Consider the following 17,994-nt stretch of genomic DNA (forward strand, 5'->3'; position numbering starts at 1 on the left):
CTGAAGTCTCCCTCTTGTGTTTCTTCAGTGCTCTGTGCTCATGTAGGGTTGGTTTGTGGTAAAAACTCACTATTTTTGCTAATGAGTCCTGTGTCCTAAGGGCATGAGTAATTTGCTAAAGGTGTCTGAATAGTCATCAGCTATCCATTAGACTGGCCTGCTTCCCATAAAGCACGAGCTGAGAGTCCTGGCTTAAGACTCAGGAAGGAGTGAAAATGGATGCTCAGCCTGTTTCAGCAGTGGATCATCATGTGATCCCATCATACTTGGTAATGATCAATCACAATGTCTTTACACAAGTCTCTTTCATCCCTCCCTTAGTGATAATGGCTTTCTTTTATTTATTTATTTATTTTTATTTTTATTTTTAAAACCAGAACATTTATTGTGTGACTAATCGGTGAAATTCTTAAGATGAATTGGATGCTGCACCAGCTGCCCTCTTGGGTTTAGGTGTTGTTCCTTCACGGAATCCATGCCTGAATCTGCGGTATACAATTTTTAGGTGCCTCATTCAACCAGTCCCGGTGGTATTTCGCCTTTTTAGCCTTGGCACTCCAGTTATGCTTTCTCTTGCGCTCGGCGGGGTGGCCACATTTGCTGCAGGTCGACTTCTGAAGGTGGTAGGCCTTAGAGCCTCGGCGGCACAAAGTGTGCATCTTATTACAACGCTTCCCAAATGATGACGTTCCCTTCGTCATCCTGCCTCTGCAACCGGGACCAGAAAGGGATAATGGCTTTCTTAGTACCCTGGTTCTTGTTATATGTTATCTGACAGTGCCAGTTATTCAGACTAAAATTTTAAAAATAATCTTCCTCTATGCTGTGTTCCAGATGGCTCCTGTAATAGGTTTATTACGTTTACAGATATTTTGGAGAAATTTCAGAGAATAAGCTAACAGTAGATTGCCTCAGTTAGTGAAAGCGGCCTCCTTTGCTGATTATTCTGCTTGGGCAAATATAATCTGTGTATTAGCTGAAGCATCATGTTTCATAGGCTCAGAATATATGGGATTTGAGGGACTACAGGTTTATCATTTAATATGGGAAGATGAACTTAGTGCTTCTTGGAAGACTGGACCCCTGCAAATAAGTTTAGTAGCCACAAATCATATTTCCCATTGAACTAACTTATGATCCCCTATTTTAAACTTCATTTCATAGTTTTAAAGGTTTTTGACAATAATCTTGAAAATAAAACCAAGCAGATCTAATTACTAGTCTTGTTATTGTTTCCATATTCCTAATGAGACAGCTGAGATCCAAAGAGGTGATATGGAGTAATGCAGATTTTCTGGCTCCTTGGTTAGTCTTTGCTTTTCACTGTTACCATGTCATGTCTCCTATATTCAGGAGCCATAATTGAGGATGTTCTACCTCTAATAGAAGGTAGTTCCCACACCCAAGCTTCAAGAAAGGAAGCAAGGATCAGCTCAAGTTTACTAAAAAATCTTCAATTCTGACATGGGATGAACCTTAAATGTCATTAAGTCCAACAACTCATTTAGAGTAGAAATTTATCCTACAATGTTCCTGATGTTGCCCTTCCAGGCTCTGACTGAATATTTCTGGTGATAAATTGATTTATTCCATTTGGGGATAATTCTGAGTTATACACATTTTCTTATTAGAATGAATTAAAATGAACCATTATTATTTTGATTTTGCATTTAGGTAGCCATCTGAATTTTCACAAAGGAGTATGCTTGTAGGTGGCAGAACATTTTTGGATTGATGATTTAAAGTTCATCTGAGTGAATTAAATGACTTAGTCTATTCTGGCTCAAAATTTCTAACTAAAACACTTCCTGTATTAGAAACTGATCATCTTATTTGTGGTGTCTTTTATACTTAATATATCTTGTACCCCATTATATGCTCATATAGTATATTATAAAATTATATAATTTATATATATGTTATATATACTTTAATTATATGTACTTAATTTATATGTAATAGTATCATGTTTTATAAAATTTATACAGATCTCTCTCATTTTGGCCAATTTTGCTTGTCAGTATCATTAATATTTTCAAGATGTGCAATCTGTAGATTCTCTCAGTGTATCTGCTGCTGGTGGAGAAATGCTTGGAAATTTTGGTAGAGAGAGTAACAGAACATGTTTCGAGTGGCTATTTGAGAAATGATTGCAGAGGGCTTTACCTCTTCATTGACAAGTATTTATGTAATTAAAGATTAAATATTTGTGTGATCTATATGCTAACTAAAATTAGTACATAGATGTAGAGGACTTGTAAAGAGAATGATTGGTAATTGTGCTTTACCCTCAAACAAAATATTGAGTGGACAAAATTAATCAAAAGAGAAATGTATCAATAGAGAAAAGATTTCAAAGTTGTTAACTAACAATGAATCACATTGTATTAGTAAATTTAGGGGAAAAATGTGTGAACTATATAAAAACTATGTAAGAAATTGAAAAAATAAAGAGGAGACTTCATAATTAATACTTTTTGGTACCGTAAGAGTGGTGTAGGCCGAGTGTGGTGGCACATACCTGTAATCCCAGAACTTTGGAAGGCTGAGGTAGATCACCTGAGGTCAAGAGTTCAAGAACCACCTGCCCAACATGGTGAAAACCCATCTGTATCAAAAATACAAAAAGTAGCTGGGCATGGTGGCACATACCAGTAATCCCAGCTACTTGGGAGGCTGAGGCAGGAGAATCGCTTGAACCTGGGAGGCAGAGGTTGCAGTGAGCCAAGACTGCACCATTGTACTTTAACCGGGGCATCAAGGGTGAAACTCCATCCCCCACCCCTCACGCCCACCCCCCGCAAAAAAAAAAGTGATATAAAAAAAGAGCTCAGCTGGAACCCAGTCAAGTGAACCAGTTCATAGTGAGCTGTATGTCCTCTAACTTTCCATGAGTCTCAGTGACCCTATCTCACCCCATGCAAATATGCAAAGCAGCATTTCAATATCTCAAACATTCGCTGTACTAGTACAACGTGGTTTAGTTAGCTCCACATTGGAAGGAGAGCTAGAAAAAATTCTCAAGAGTTGGAAGAGTTTGTAATCAACAAAATGGACAAATCTTCACCTAGACAGACCAAAAATAAATAAATAAATAGAAGGTACAAATATCAAAATTGGTAATAAAAGAGGAGGTATCACCACCAATCCGACCCTCCACCCCCAAAAAAAAGAAACGTAGGAAAACTCTATGAACAATATTACACCAAATATTATAAGACTTACATAACAGAGACGAACATCTAAGCTGACACAAATTGTTAAAACTGACCCAAGAAAAAAAAAGAACAACCAAGCTGACCTATAACAAGGAATAAAACTCAATTAGTAATTACAAGTCTTTCTACAAAGCCAAGTTCAGGCATAGAAAGCCTTCCTGATTAAATCCAATCAAATATTTAAAAAGAAAAATAAGACTAATGCTTTAGTCTCTCTCAGAAAACAGAGAATGAGACAACACATCCAAATTTATTCCCTAACCAGTACTACTCTAATATCAAAGCCAAAGTCATTATAGGAATCAAAAATCATCAAGTGATATCTCTCTTAAACATGGATGTAAAAATCTTAAGCCAAATATTAACAAATCAAGTCCCGAAAGGTTTTTTTAAAAAGACAAATGCCCATCGATGATAGACTGGATAGGGAAAATGTGGTACATATACACCATGGAATATTATGCAGCCTTCAAAAATGATGAGTTCCTGTTCTTTGTAGGGACATGGAAGAACCTGGAAACCATCATTCTTAGCAAACTGACACAAGAGCAGAAAATCAAACACCACATGTTCTCACTCATAGGCGGGTGTTGAACAATGAGAACACATGGACACAGGGAGGGGAGCACTACACACTTGGGTCTGTTGGGGGGAAATGGGGGAGGGTCGGGGGGTGGGGAGGTGGGGAGAGATAGCATGGGGAGAAATGCCAGATATAGGTGAAGAGGAGGAAGGCAGAAAATCACACTGCCATGTATGTACCTATGCAACAATCTTGCATGTTCTTCACATGTACCCCAAAACCTAAAATGCAATTAAAAAAAAGACAAATGTATCTTATTAATCTGTACCAATAATGCAAGGGCTGGCTTAACATTTGAATGTCAATTAATCTAGTATACCTTAATTCTATTACTAGAACGAAGAAGGAAGAAGTAATGATTATCTCAGTAGATACAGAGTAAGCATTTGACTAAGTTCAAAATACATTTATGATAAAAAGTATCAGCAAACTAGGTATAGAAGGGAACTTCAACTTGATAAAGTGTATATATTGAAAACTTACGGCTAATATAATACTTAATAATATTAGACTGAATGTTTCCTTTAAAATTGGGGATAAGGTAAGGCTATTACTCTTGCCACATTTGCTCAACATTTTACTGCAAAAAACAGCACAATAAAGCATAATGAAAATGGATGGATGGATTGATGGATTGATGGATGGATGGATGGATATATAAATATATCCTGTTAGAAAAAAAGTAAGTCTGTCTTTATTTGCAGATGATGTGATCCTTTATGTAGAAAGTCTTACTGAATCAACAATAATAAAAATATACAACTGTAATCATAAAGAAGTTCAGTAAGTTTGCTGGATATAAGATTAACATACAATATTATATTTCTATATACTATCAAAGAACAGTTCAAAAATGAAATTAAGACAATAATTCCATTCAAAAGAAGACATGTAGGAATAGGCATAAGAAAAGAAGTACCATACTTATACACTGAACACTACAAAACTTCACATGGAGAAATTAAAGAACACATGAATAAGAGACATGTTCATGCATTAGAAGTTTCAATGTTGTAAAAAAGAATTTTCTCCCATATATCTATAGGATATTAGAATTTTTATCGCCAGATTCTTAGTCTAGCCTTTTTCTACTACAGCATTTTGCTCCTTGTGACCAAAGCTATTTGTTTATACCAAGGAAATAATTATAAAAATAGAAAATCTTAATGTGCTTAGTGTAGATTTTAAAGGCAAAAATTGGAAACAGTTTCTTAACAGGAGATTTTATAAATAAATTAACATATGTAAAGTAATGAAATGAAAACACATAATAAAATAATAATGTAGAGTTTTACTTATTGATCTAGAAAAACACTCATGGATAATTGACAAAAGTAGTCAGAAAAAATAGCATGTATATAATACACCCTATGTACTTCTATGAACAGAGAAATATCTTTTTTAATATTCAAAGGGTTAATAATTCTCCCTGAGTTATGAGATTAAGTATAATGTTTTATATGTTTTTTGAATTTTAGGAAAGACAGTTTGAATTATTTAAAATTAGCAAATATTGTAATGTAAATAAAATAACATGTTTTCAGATATCTAGATTCTTATTCTTTGTCTTCTTGATTGTCCTATTCTGTTTTTATAAAATATTTCTTCTGGTCATTTGCTTTCTCCCTCCCTATGTAATTCCTGGCAAACATAGCCTGGGATTCTTTCCCCTCATTTGTTGCTGGTTCTATATCTTGTTTTGGTTTCTTGGTAAGCAGAACACTAGGGTTTTCTTGTCTTTTATTACAGTTATTAAACATAGGTTAGAGGATTTTTTTAATTTCATAGTACTACCCCAGCTACACAACGGGGAATCAAATTTGGCAATTTCCTCTCCCATCAGATAAATTTTAAATGTACGTTTTTGATGGAGACATCCTCATTTAATGGCACTGATTGCCTGTTTAAATGTATGAATGACTGGGGAGCAGTCATGCTTCTCTAGAAATAATCGTAATTGACAGGCTGCGAAACAAGGAAAATGAGCTTCTTAACGTGAATGTTAATTTCAAGAAGATTTCCATTGTGTTTATGTATAAAATGTCAGGAAGCATTTTATTTTTCATTATCATTTTATTTTAGAAGAGTTTGAGACTTACAGAAAATTTGTGATGATGGACAAATTTCTCATTTACGACATGCCCAGTTTTCCCTATTATTAGTATTATATATTCGTATGGTAAATTTGCCACAATGAATGCACTGACATTTCTACATTGTTATGAATTAAATTTTATACTTTAATTAAAATTTATCAGTTTTAATTATTCTTTTTTTTTTTTTAATTCTTCCTTCTACTTTCTATATGGAGTGTCTGGCATTTGTGCCTGTTACCTGTAATCATGTAGTGCTAGGGGTAACACCTGGGGCAAGGAGTGAGTAAGATAGAGAAGACAATTTATTATTTATAGTGAAATAATTAATATAAAATCTGCCTCAGGTCCAGAACATCTCAGGTGTGCATTCAGGATATAATTAATAAAGATGAATATTAAAGATTCAACAAGAAGGAAGAAAGGTCACTGTCATAGAGTGACACTTAATTGACAATGAAGCCAATTAAGGTAACTTTAATTGGATAAACAGTGTAGAACCACCTCTAAGGCTCATGAGGGGTCTAGTGCCCCATTCAGGGCTGACCTTGGCAGAGTTGTGAATAAACAATTTATCTTCCAGAATTTCCAAGTTCTCCTCTCTGGAGTACCTCTTTGCCTAGTTCTGCCTCTCTCATTCCTTGAGCCCTCAGGGTCCTGTTTCTTTCTCCCACGAACTATCACCACTATATGCCTTGTACTCTGCTGGATGTATTGCAAGTATTCTTTTTAGTGCTTACACTCTTTCCAGTCTAGAAAGCTGTAAGGGACTTCCCTGGATTACACAGCTAGTGAGAGGCCAATCTGAAATCCCTATTTTCTCTTTGACCATTAAGTCTATATTTTGTCTGCACAGTGTACTCTCTTTTTCATGACACTGCCACAATTAAAATTTATTTTAGAAAAGTCATTGTCTTGGACAGTGACTCAATCATGATTATACTCAATCATGAAATTCAGTGAGTATTTTTCTCTTCTTTAGGATATCGATTTTAAGTTGTCTATCTTATGGTTGAAGGAAAGTCTTAATCTTTAGTTTTCATATCCATGGAAGACAGATGGGTGAGGTGCTTTGACTCAGTAGGTTTTTCTAAGTGTCTAAAATTACTTAATGTAGGCAACATCTCCTTTCATTTTAATAAATACAGCTTTATTAGGTCTATTTGTTATAACAATCAAGAAGATTAGAGGCTTGCAGTGGGGTTATCTTTTTTCATAAAGTGGGATCTGCCAATCCTGAAGAATAAACTAATATTTTCAAGAATTCATCAAATATGCAGGGGTTTTGTGAAATGAAATTATCTTGTGTAACAATGTATTCTTCTAAACAGATCTCATAGGGCTGTTATTTAGTTTTTCTGTCATTAGCCTACTGATAAGTTGGGAAGCAAAAGTATCACAAGGTCTCTGGAGGTTGAAATAAGTGGTATGTAAGGAAGCTTATAAATTAGGAATCTTGATGTCAATTTTGCATTTTCAGTCTCTTCTATTGGGATTAGGGAAGACAGATTCGTTTGTTTAATAATGTGGTACGTCTGAGAGATCATCTTTGTATCACCTTAACCAGTGTTTTTGAGAAAGCCATGGTAATGGTGTATATGGCGTTTGAGTTGTTTTGTTTGTTTAAGTACATGAGGTTATACTAGAATCTTAAAATTAGTCACAAATAGACAAGGGAGTTCAGTCTGAAAAGGAGGCTATTAAACCAAACAAATAATGATACAAAGCACAGGACCATCCCAGGAGCATTTTTGTATAAGATGTAAGGAAGGGATCCAGTTTCAGCTTTCTGCAAAACCATAATTCTCAGCAAACTGATGCAAGAACAGAAAACCAAACACCACATGATCTCACTCAAAAGTGAGTGTTGAACAAAAAGAACACATGGACACAGGGAAGAGAACATAGCACCCCAGTGCCTGTTGGGGATGGGGGGGACTTGGGGAGGAATAGCAGGGGTTGGAGAGATTGGGGAGGGCTAACACTGGAGAAATGCCTAGTGTAGATGATGGGGGATAGATGAAGAAAATCACCAAGGCACATGGACACCTATGTAACAAGCATGCACATTCTGCCCATGTACCCCAGAACTTAAAGCATAATTTTAAAAATCTTCAAAAAATGACATGTTTATTCATTGCCTAACTTGATAAACTCTTTTCTCTTCCTCACTGAATTTTCAAGTGATTGACAAATCACATATTTTTCCTAAACTGTTGTTCTGTCACCTATAAAGTGGGGCTAATAAAACCTGTTTTAACATGTAAAAGTCAAAAACTTAGAAATCATAACATGATTTGCAACAGAGACAGCATATGATGATGTAGAGAATTATTTATATTTACTATTTATAAGTACCTACTAGGTGCCAGGCAGGGCAAGATGATTTTATAACATTATCTCTCTTGACATCTCCTATAAGGCTTAAAGAAGTTCAGTAACTCATCTAGGGCAACACATCTACTAGATCATGGCTATGAGATCTTTTTATGTCTGGCTCAAAACTCAAGCTCTTACCAATGACAATGTGCTAACTTCCAACATCAGGATTCTTGCTGGGCATCTTCCATCTGCCGAGTATTCCAAGTAGTAGAGAAAGTTCACTCTGCCTTTGTGAGACTTTCCTTCTAAAGAAGAAAAAGAAATAAATATTCTTATAAATTGGGGGGAACCTAAATCCCTAAGGTGTATAATTCAAAGTGAAAAATGTCAAACAGGCTGACAGATTTGTTTGTAAAGAAAACGTTTGATTCTAGAAAAATGCAGACAGACTGTTAGTTGCTTAGGCAGCGAAAGCAAGATCAGCAATGATGTCAGCTCCTCATGTCCTTTGTCCCATAAGATGACATGGAATAAAAAGAAGCCAGATGACAGGCAGTATGAGTGGTGAGTCACCCTGAGGTTAAAGAACCAGCTCCATTCTGCAGCTATACAGCCTACGCTAAGGTGAGGCAAGGAGGAGAGCGCCTTACCTCACCAGAATGAGGGAGGAAGATGAGAAACTGCCTCATAACAGCCTCCCTTCAAGAGAGAAGGCAATGTGTGTAGCAGCTCCTCATAAGACTGACTGTCTTGCCCTGAACTTGGAGGGTCACAGGGCATTGGTCAGCCGATGGCTGAGCTTTGTTTATATAGTTTGTGTGAAGATGTGCAGTGATCGGGGTGGCAGAACAGAGCAGTTCTGTTAGAAATAGACATTTCTACCCCAATCTGGACCTCAGTTTCCTCAGCTGTAGAATGAGGAAATTACACTCTATTACCTTCAAGCTCCTTCATTCTATGCCCAAGAAACTTTATTATCATTTTTATTATTATTATGCTTTAAGTTCTGGGGTACATGTGCAGAACGTGCAGGTTTGCTACATAGGTATGTATGTGCCATTGTGGTTTGCTGCATCGGTCACCTTGTCATCTACATTAGGCATTTCTCCTAATTCTATCCCACCCCCTAGCCCCGCACACCCTGCTATCCCTCCCCTAGCACTCTCAACCCCCTTCCTCTCCCTGTGTCCATGTGTTCTCATTGTTCAACACCCACTTATGAGTGAGAACATGCGGTGTTTGGTTTTCTGTTCTTGTGTCAGTTTGCTGAGAATGATGGTTTCCAGCTTCATCCATGTCCCTGCAAAGGACACGAACTCATCCTTTTTTATGGCTGCATAGTATTCCATGGTGTATATTTGCCACATTTTCTTTATCCAGTCTATCGCTGATGGGCATTTGGGTTGGTTCCAAGTCTTTGCTGTGTCTTTTCTGTTTCTTCTCCAAGCTAAACAACTCTAAATTTCCTCATGCCCTCTTATTTTGTAGCTTTGATCATTTTTTTCCCCTAGTTTTTATTAGTTTCTCAGTGTTAAGGGTCACAAATGGAATTAAAGAGATTTGAAATTGAGCAGGTTGACACGGAAGGACTTGGCATGGCTTGGTGGTCTTTAGCTACTAGTAAAGGTTCTATCAGCTCTGCTCCCCTGTCTTTTCTCTCCCCACCTATGCCAAATAGCTGGCAACCTGCCACCTTGCTTGTGGGCTCCCTGCCACAGTCACAGATGGGCCCAATATGCTGGAGTAGAAAAATCACGTATGAGAATTGCATGTGGTCATTGAAAATTATTGCAGTTGTTGCCATTAAATAAATTGGTCTACTAGCTGAATCCCAGAAGACTTTATGGATCTATTTGGTTGATTCTTTAAGCAATGTGATAAAATTTTGGCATTTTATACCAGAATTTTCCAGCTGTTTATAAAAAGATGAATTAAATTAAGATATGATGAGAGGAGTAATTGTGAATTTCACTGTGCAGTCTTTTTTTTTTCACAAAGAGTGTGCCAGTTCAAGTCTCTCTAATTTGCCAATATCATTCTCAATCTAACTCATTAATCCTTTTTTTTGTTTGTTTGTTTTTGGAGACGGAGTTTCACTCTTGTTACCCAGGATGGAGTGCAATGGCGCGATCTCGGCTCGCCGCAACCTCTGCCTCCTGGGTTCAGGCAATTCTCCTGCCTCAGCCTCCTGAGTAGCTGGGATTACAAGTATGCGCCACCATGCCCAGCTGATTTTTTGTATTTTTAGTAGAGATGGGGTTTCACCATGTTGACCAGGATGGCCTCGATCTCTTGACCTCATGATCCACCCGCCTTGGCCTCCCAAAGTGCTGGGATTACAGGCATGAGCCACCTTGCCCGGCCTTCATTAATCCTTATGATAACGTGTGGATTTTTTAATCATGTCAGTCACCATTCTGATTGGAAATACAGCCAGTATAATTAAAACAGAGACCCTTTTTAAAAAAAATTTAACTTTGATTTTAAGCTCAGGGATACACGTGCGGGTTTGTTACATAGGTAAACTTGTGTCATAGGGGCTTGTGGTATAGATTATTTCATCACTTAGGTATTAAGCCTACTACTCATTAGTTATTTCTTCTGATCTCCTTCCTCCCATCCTTCACCCTCAAATAGACCCTGATGTCTGTTGTTCCCCTCTGTGCGTTCTCATCATTAACTCCCATTTATAAGTGAGAACATACAGAATTTGGTTTTCTATTCCAGTGTTAATTTGCTAAGGATAATGGCCTCTGGCTGCCTTGATTTTAAGAAAACTTTATTTTAAACTTGTTTTCTAAAACCCTTATTTTTAGAGAAAATCATATAAGGCTCCTATACATAGTTGTAGGGAGAGAGGATAATACTGTTTTAATTTTTTAAAAACCTTATTAATTTTGGAACTGATAAAAGTACAGAAAAGAATTTTACATACTTTTTATCTTCTTTTGAGCAAACCAAGCGTCAACCCGGGTTGTGAATAATCTTGCAAGGTGGCATCTACAATTTTTTATTTGGTGAAAAACTCTTCATCCTCTCTTGGAGGTAAAATTACAAAAAAACAGCCAGACCAAAATTCACAGCTTATTCAGGAAATTCCAAGTTAATGCCTGTTTGACCCACAACTAGTCCAACTGGCATTCTCTTTTTTTCTTAAAAAGGTTCAAATGTGGATGAATTATATGATCACTTTACATATAACCAAGCAAAAAACCTCTTTCCACATTCACCATCAATTCCAAAAATCTCTAAGTAATCATGGTTCTTCAGTATAGTCTAGGAAGAAATTTAGCATCATAATAGAGAGTGTCTCCTTATGTCCTTGTTGTAGTTAGATTCTTCTGCCAATGCAGACATTTTCATATACTCTGAAGCCTGCTGAACATGATATTAGCTTTACTGCTTTAGGATTCAGGGTGTGCTGAAGGGACAGGGAGAAATAAAATAAAAATAAAGTTCAATTGTATATTTCAATGAATGCCCACTTCTGGCACAGAAAGAATTTAACAGGTCATGGTAGCTAAACATTATGTCGCTATAAAGAGCAAAGTGTCTGAAAACACGGACTGGACCGTTCTTGTTTTCTAGGTTGCTAAGTGTGGCTGCCTCTTTCTGGAACGGGAACCCTCATTTTTCATTTCTCCCCACAAATGTGGGAAGAGCTGAGGCAGTAGTTGCAACCGTGAAGCAGAAGCTATAAAGGCTGTTTTTTTGTTTGTTTGTTTTGTTTTTTCCCAGAACAGAAGAGTGCTTAAGAAAGAGAGCTTGAAATTATGTAGCTCTGGGTTCGAATCCTGTGATGAGAAATAATTGGTAGGTAGTTTATACCTCCATTTTCAATTTTTAAAATTTTTAACTTTTTAGTTTTTTTCTTTGCAAAGCAAGATAGACATGCACTTCAGTTTTTTAAGCTCTATGAAGTTGATAATAATTCCTTTCTTGCAAAGTTGTTTTGAGGTTATGAACAGAGTGTTAGACAGTAGATGATACCTAGTAAAAGCTGAATGAATTGTGTATTTAGGACTATTCACTTGGGAACTGTAGCCCTCTGTCACCCCATCCTGCCTCTTTGTTCTTCACTTTTGTTTTTGGTTTTACTGGTGTCTGAATTATTTGCGGAAAAATTTCTTTGCTGTGTGCAGCTTCAAAGAAATATGGAGCCCTTTGGGAAAACCTGTGTTTACACTGTGGACCAGGGTGGACTCTGCTTTTTCTTTTTTAAAATCCAGTGTTTCCTTTTAACTGCTCAGCAGAGTTTATTGAGCATTTTCAACTTTTTGACTTGGTGATGTGCATGTGCGTGTGCGTCTGCGTATAGACTTTCCATCCGGCAATCGTTATTCAAATATTTGCCTCATACGGACAAGCGGAACAGCAGTTTTAGATATCTACAGCTCTCTGGTTTGTGTGTTCTTTGCCTTTCATCTGAAAAATGCCTCAGGCCTCCTACTTATCCAATCTTGTTTGAAATTGCTGCAAGACTATACCTGTGATTATCACTGTAGCCACCAAACTAAATTTTACAACATTATTTTTCCTGCTTCAGGAGCACTGGGAGGCTGAATTTAGAAATCAGAAGCTACTCTGCTTGGGCAGAAATAGTGACCCTGCAAAGCTCTCCTGAAACAACAGCTTTATTTCAGAGCATTCCTGTACCTGGAAGTTGTCACCAAATGGTGTAGGGAGTACCTGATAAACGAGGAAGCAAAATGATGAACTAGGCCAGAGGGCAACCTATTTGGGGAAAGGTATCAAATATGAATGGTTTGGGGAAAAGGATGATAAACAAAAATTGGTGAAAGAAGGTCCATTGAGCTGGTTAACCTCTAAGCCATCTGCAGATGGCAAGGCTAAGAGAGCACTGTAACACTGAGGCTGCAAGCACCCACCCCTAGGTACTACAGTGGGACCAAAGCCCAAAGCACTTGCCCCAGGCTCCTGCACCTGCCCGTCTCCGTGCTTCCCCTCCCCTCAGGGTTTTAAGCAGCAGCCAGCAACCAAAGAGGCAGGTGACACCCCTGTCACACACCCTGCAAGGGGGATGAGGGAACTGTGTCATTGCAAAATCTATAATTGTTTTCTCAACATGAAACACACCAAAAGAAGTTTTTATACATGTCTATTCTTTCAACATTCATTCCTTGTTTCAACAGATATTTATAAAAGGCAGACGCTCTTTCAACAACTGTTCTAAGTGCTGCAGATAAAACAGTAAACAAAAACAAAGTCCTTTGCTCCCTTGAGGCTCACATTTCAGTGACAGAAGATAGATAATGAATGGTGAGAAGAAGTAAATAGGGGTATGCCATGGGTTAGAAGAGATCAGCAATGGAAAAAATAGAAAATAGAAAGAGGGATTGAACATGGTGGTCAGTGGAATATCATGTTCATTTATAATGGGCTGGTCAGGAAATGCCATATTGAGATGTGACATTTAAGCCAAGATCTGAAGAAGTAGAAGGAGTAAACCCTGGGGATAGCTGAAGGAGAAGCATTTCAGCCAGAGGGAAGAGAGGGCAGGAATGTTAGTCCCTCCAGCACAGTAGGGACCGAATGCGGGAATGGGAGATTAGTAAGAGTTGGAGTCACAGGGATTACAGAGGATTAGACAGTATACGGCATGGCTATTGCCTTATAGATATTGCTTGAATATGTGTGACAGATTCTTGCTCTGTCACCCAGGCTGGAGTGCAGAGGTGCTATCTTGGCTTATTGAAACCTCTGCTTCCCAGGTTCAAGCAATCCCCCCGCCTCAGCCTCCCAAGTATCTGGAGCTGGGACTACAGGTGTGTACCACCATGCCCAGCTAATTTTTGTATTTTTGGTAGAGACAGTGTTTCACCATGTTGGCCAGGCTGGTTTTGAACTCCTGACCTCAAGTGATCTGCCCACCTCAGCCTCCCAAAGTGCTGTGATTACAGGTTTAAGGCACAGCTCCCAGACTTGCTCTATAGATCTTTAAGGACATTTTGCTCTGAAAAAATTGGTGACTGTATTAAAGGTTTAGGAGCAAAGTGCCATGATTTGATTTACCCTTCACAGGGTCTTTTGGGCAACTGTGCTTAGAATAGACCTCATTTTGGAGTTAATTTCTTATCTCATTGTTTCTCTCATGTCTTTTCCATATTTGATTGAACCATCTAGAATCAAATAGCGTCTTCTGAATCTCAAAAGGACTCAATGTCTGGACTATAAGATCTTCAGAGGAGAGACTGCCCTTTCCATTCTTTACATTTTAGTATCTAGCACAGGGTCTGTCACATCAATGATATTAAATATTTGCTTACTGTGAGCTGAATGAATGTCTAAACAGTTCTGTTCTTCTGGGAATCTTGATGCTCAAGATGGTTCATTCTATTTTTTTCTTTAATGTTTACTAATTAACTGAGGGAATTAATTCATTATCTTCAAACTGACAGTTCTAATATGTATTTACTCTTGATACCATAGATTTCTTCTATATCTCTTGCTTATCTAACCTTTCTTCCTGGCCTCTCTCTTACTTTCATTCGAGCACATTTTCTTTTAATTATGCATATTTTATGTAAATATAATTTACTATTAAACTTTTGCTCTTTCATTTTGCTGACTTCTTAAGACTAGAGCCTCCTTCCTTCTCTTCGTTCCTCCCTCTCTCCCTCCCTCCCTCCCTCCCTCCCTCCCTCCCTCCCTTCCTTCCTTCCTTCCTTCCTTCCTTCCCTCCCTCCTTTTAGAAAAGAAATAGATACACCAGTTTGGTTACTTGGATGAGATAAGAAACTCCAAATTATGAAAACACAACCTGAGTATATGGTGTCCTTAAATTTTGTCACACCTATGGAAATCACTTCCTGTGCAAACCACCTACTCTCTTTTTCAAAAATGAGATCTCTTGCTTCTGAATTTCAAGATTCTTTCCTATGTGTGAAATATTAGAGAAATAGCAGAAAAGTCAAAATGACTTTGCAACCTTCCCTTCTTTTGTGCCAGGTAAGTTTCTATAATTGTATATTAAAATGTGCTTTTCAACATAATGCTTTTATTCCTCTATGTTCTATCTCCATCTGTACTGTAGTTCTCTAACAACGTTTATTTTCCAAACATTTGCTGACTCTGTCCTCCAAAACACATATGGGTGGGCACAAATGAGAAGATTTGCATGGACATGGGAATGATTTGAGAAGATGTTTTGGCGCTGACAGTTTTTTAATATTTCATCTCAAGTAAGCAGATTTACCAAAGGTCTTCAGATATTCTGCTGTGGTTTCTATTATGATGCCTATCACAATAGAATAAGCTGAATGCAATGATACATTATATAAAGGTCTTGAAAGGCCATGAAGGTGAATAGCTTTTAAAGAAAAGCACAGAGTTGTTTTAAATTATTATTAAGCTTTTGGATCAAGGGCAAGAGTATCAATGCGGTTCACATGAAAGATAATTTTTAATTGGGCTAGTGAGTACAAAATTTAGGTCATAATTATAATGAATACTTGCAGCTAGGAAGATTAGAGGTAATAGGTTATATTCTTATATCAGTTCTGCTTTGGGGCATCTGTTTTAGAGATCAACCCAATAAAAGTTTCTTAATTGACATTATTTTTTGTGTGTCCTTAGCATATGCTATAGTTGAACTGAACCTTAATTATTGCTACAACCTCTCAAGGGTACTCATTTCCCAGCTATTACAGTCTGTTTCTGAGTCTTCCTTTTCTTTGTCTTATGGAGACTGGTAAATTCACTTTGAAATGCCGGGGTTTACAGGCATTGAGATAATGGCAGTATATGATTTTGCCGTTACCATCTACCTTCTGCCCTGCTTGGCTGAATGTCCAATTATGTGACTCTGTACAATATTTTTCAGGAGAAACGAACTTACATTGTATCAGTAATACCACTCACTTTCAGGAAGGTCTAATTGTTTAATTAAAAAGATATTGTTTGATAACACCAGCACTGATGCTCCAGAATTTTGCAGAACACAGTGGACTTTCAGAAAATAGACTTTAAAATCCCATTTTCACATGTTGAATCATTAAAATCGTGTTTCTATGCTTGCGTGTATGTAGGTTAATCTTCCAGCTTTCAGTGCAAGTGAGGTCACGAATTTACTTTTAATCTATCAAATGATGATTTTAGAACTTTTTCAGTAAATGGAAAAACTGATATAATGGAATCGCTTTATGTTTTGAGGTCTTTATTTCCCCTTATCTGTAAACTTCCATTAAGCAATATAAAATAAAGTTTAATGGTTGATATCCTGGTGCCTGATGACTTGGGTTTAAATCCTAGCTCCACTCTTTGATTGCTCTATGACTTTGAGTAAATAATTTACTTCTCTATGTTTTTATTTATTTAGCTGTAAAAATAGGCAATATTTCCCTGATTATGTTGTTTTGAAGGCCAAATGAGTTAATATATAAAAAGTGTTCTAAAAACTACCTGGCACAGACTGAGTGTTCTGTAAGTGTTAGCTTTCATTATAGGGATTTAGTTATTATTGCTTTATAGCATCATAATCATTTTCAGTTGACATCTATTGTTGATGACAGCCAAAGCATCATTTTCTCTTTGCTTTGGAAAAATTTCTTGTATTTCCCATGGGAACCATGACTTTCATATTGTTCTGCTTGGACTCTCAAACACAGAAGCAGTACCACCTTTAAGCTCAAGCAAAAGAAATCCTGAGACTGAAGATGTGTGCTTCAGGATCCCTTGAATTTAGGAGTCTTTTATGGTGCCCAGACCAGCCAATGCAGCCGTACCATCAAGGCAGGGTGCTCCATCCTGAACCAAGATCCATAATGAGTTCTGGCCCTTTCCCTCTGCAGGAACTCTCCAACTCTCTGTCCCTCATAGGGGTTTGACCAAATACCCCAAGTAATTCTGGGCTGTTGACTGTGAAATTATCCCAGGGATTCATAGTGCTGGTCTGATTTCAGGAAAGCGACTTGGCAAGTCAAATGCTCCTTCTGACCAGAATGCTATTTCCCTCACAAGATTACATGATATTGTTCTTCTAAAATAGTGCTAAAAGCCTGGTTTGGGTGACTCTTGCTCACATTAAACACAGAAAGATTTCAAGGCTCTGGGCTATAAAGAATGCACCATTGACTGCTGGGCACAAGCTCTTGTGCTTTTGCTTACCTGTGTTCTAAAGACGGTATTGCCTCTAGTTAACAATGTTGGAGGTTGTTTGTGGCAGCAGAAGTAATTTACTCTATATGCTCTCCATTATTAGCTCCCAGGGGACTCCAGTGGTACAGCTTTCTGGGCGTAGCCATGTTGGTATGTTCTGAATGCTCCACAAAGACAAAAGTCCAAATCCAATTGGTGTCCTTTTTTGCTTCCAATTTTAAATTTAGTGAAAGACATAAACCTATTCCAGTTTCACTCAAAAGTGAACTAGAAGTCTTAGCCTATGCAATAAGGTGAGAAATAAAAGGCAGACATATAAAAGGAAGAAACCAAACACAGTAGATAGTATGAATCTACAAAAACCAAAATAACACAACCCTAGAATTAATAGGTGAGTTTAGAAAATTCACAAGACAAAAGACAAAAACAACTGGATATTTATACACTAGGAACATATATTTGGAAACCAAAATTAAAATTATATCATTCAGAATAACAAAAATGGTGAAATATTTAGATATATATGTAACAAAAATACATAAGCTCTATATTCTGAAAACTAGAAAACACTGATGAAAATCTAAATAAAGAGATCTACCATGTTCATGAATTGGAGTATCATCACAGGAAAGCAGAGACTCCTTCCGAAATTATTTATAAA

The 17,994-nt window shown here is 37.2% G+C and overlaps 1 pseudogene; it reads right to left on the bottom strand.

Annotated features, from left to right (window-relative positions):
* Positions 1–364: 364 nt before the first annotated feature.
* On the bottom strand, positions 365–701 carry LOC108283385 (annotated as a pseudogene).
* Between the last annotated feature and the right edge of the window lie 17,293 nt (positions 702–17,994).

Source organism: Cebus imitator, unplaced genomic scaffold (genome assembly GCF_001604975.1).
Source record: "Cebus imitator isolate Cc_AM_T3 unplaced genomic scaffold, Cebus_imitator-1.0 Scaffold259, whole genome shotgun sequence".
NCBI classification, from domain to species: domain Eukaryota; kingdom Metazoa; phylum Chordata; class Mammalia; order Primates; family Cebidae; genus Cebus; species Cebus imitator.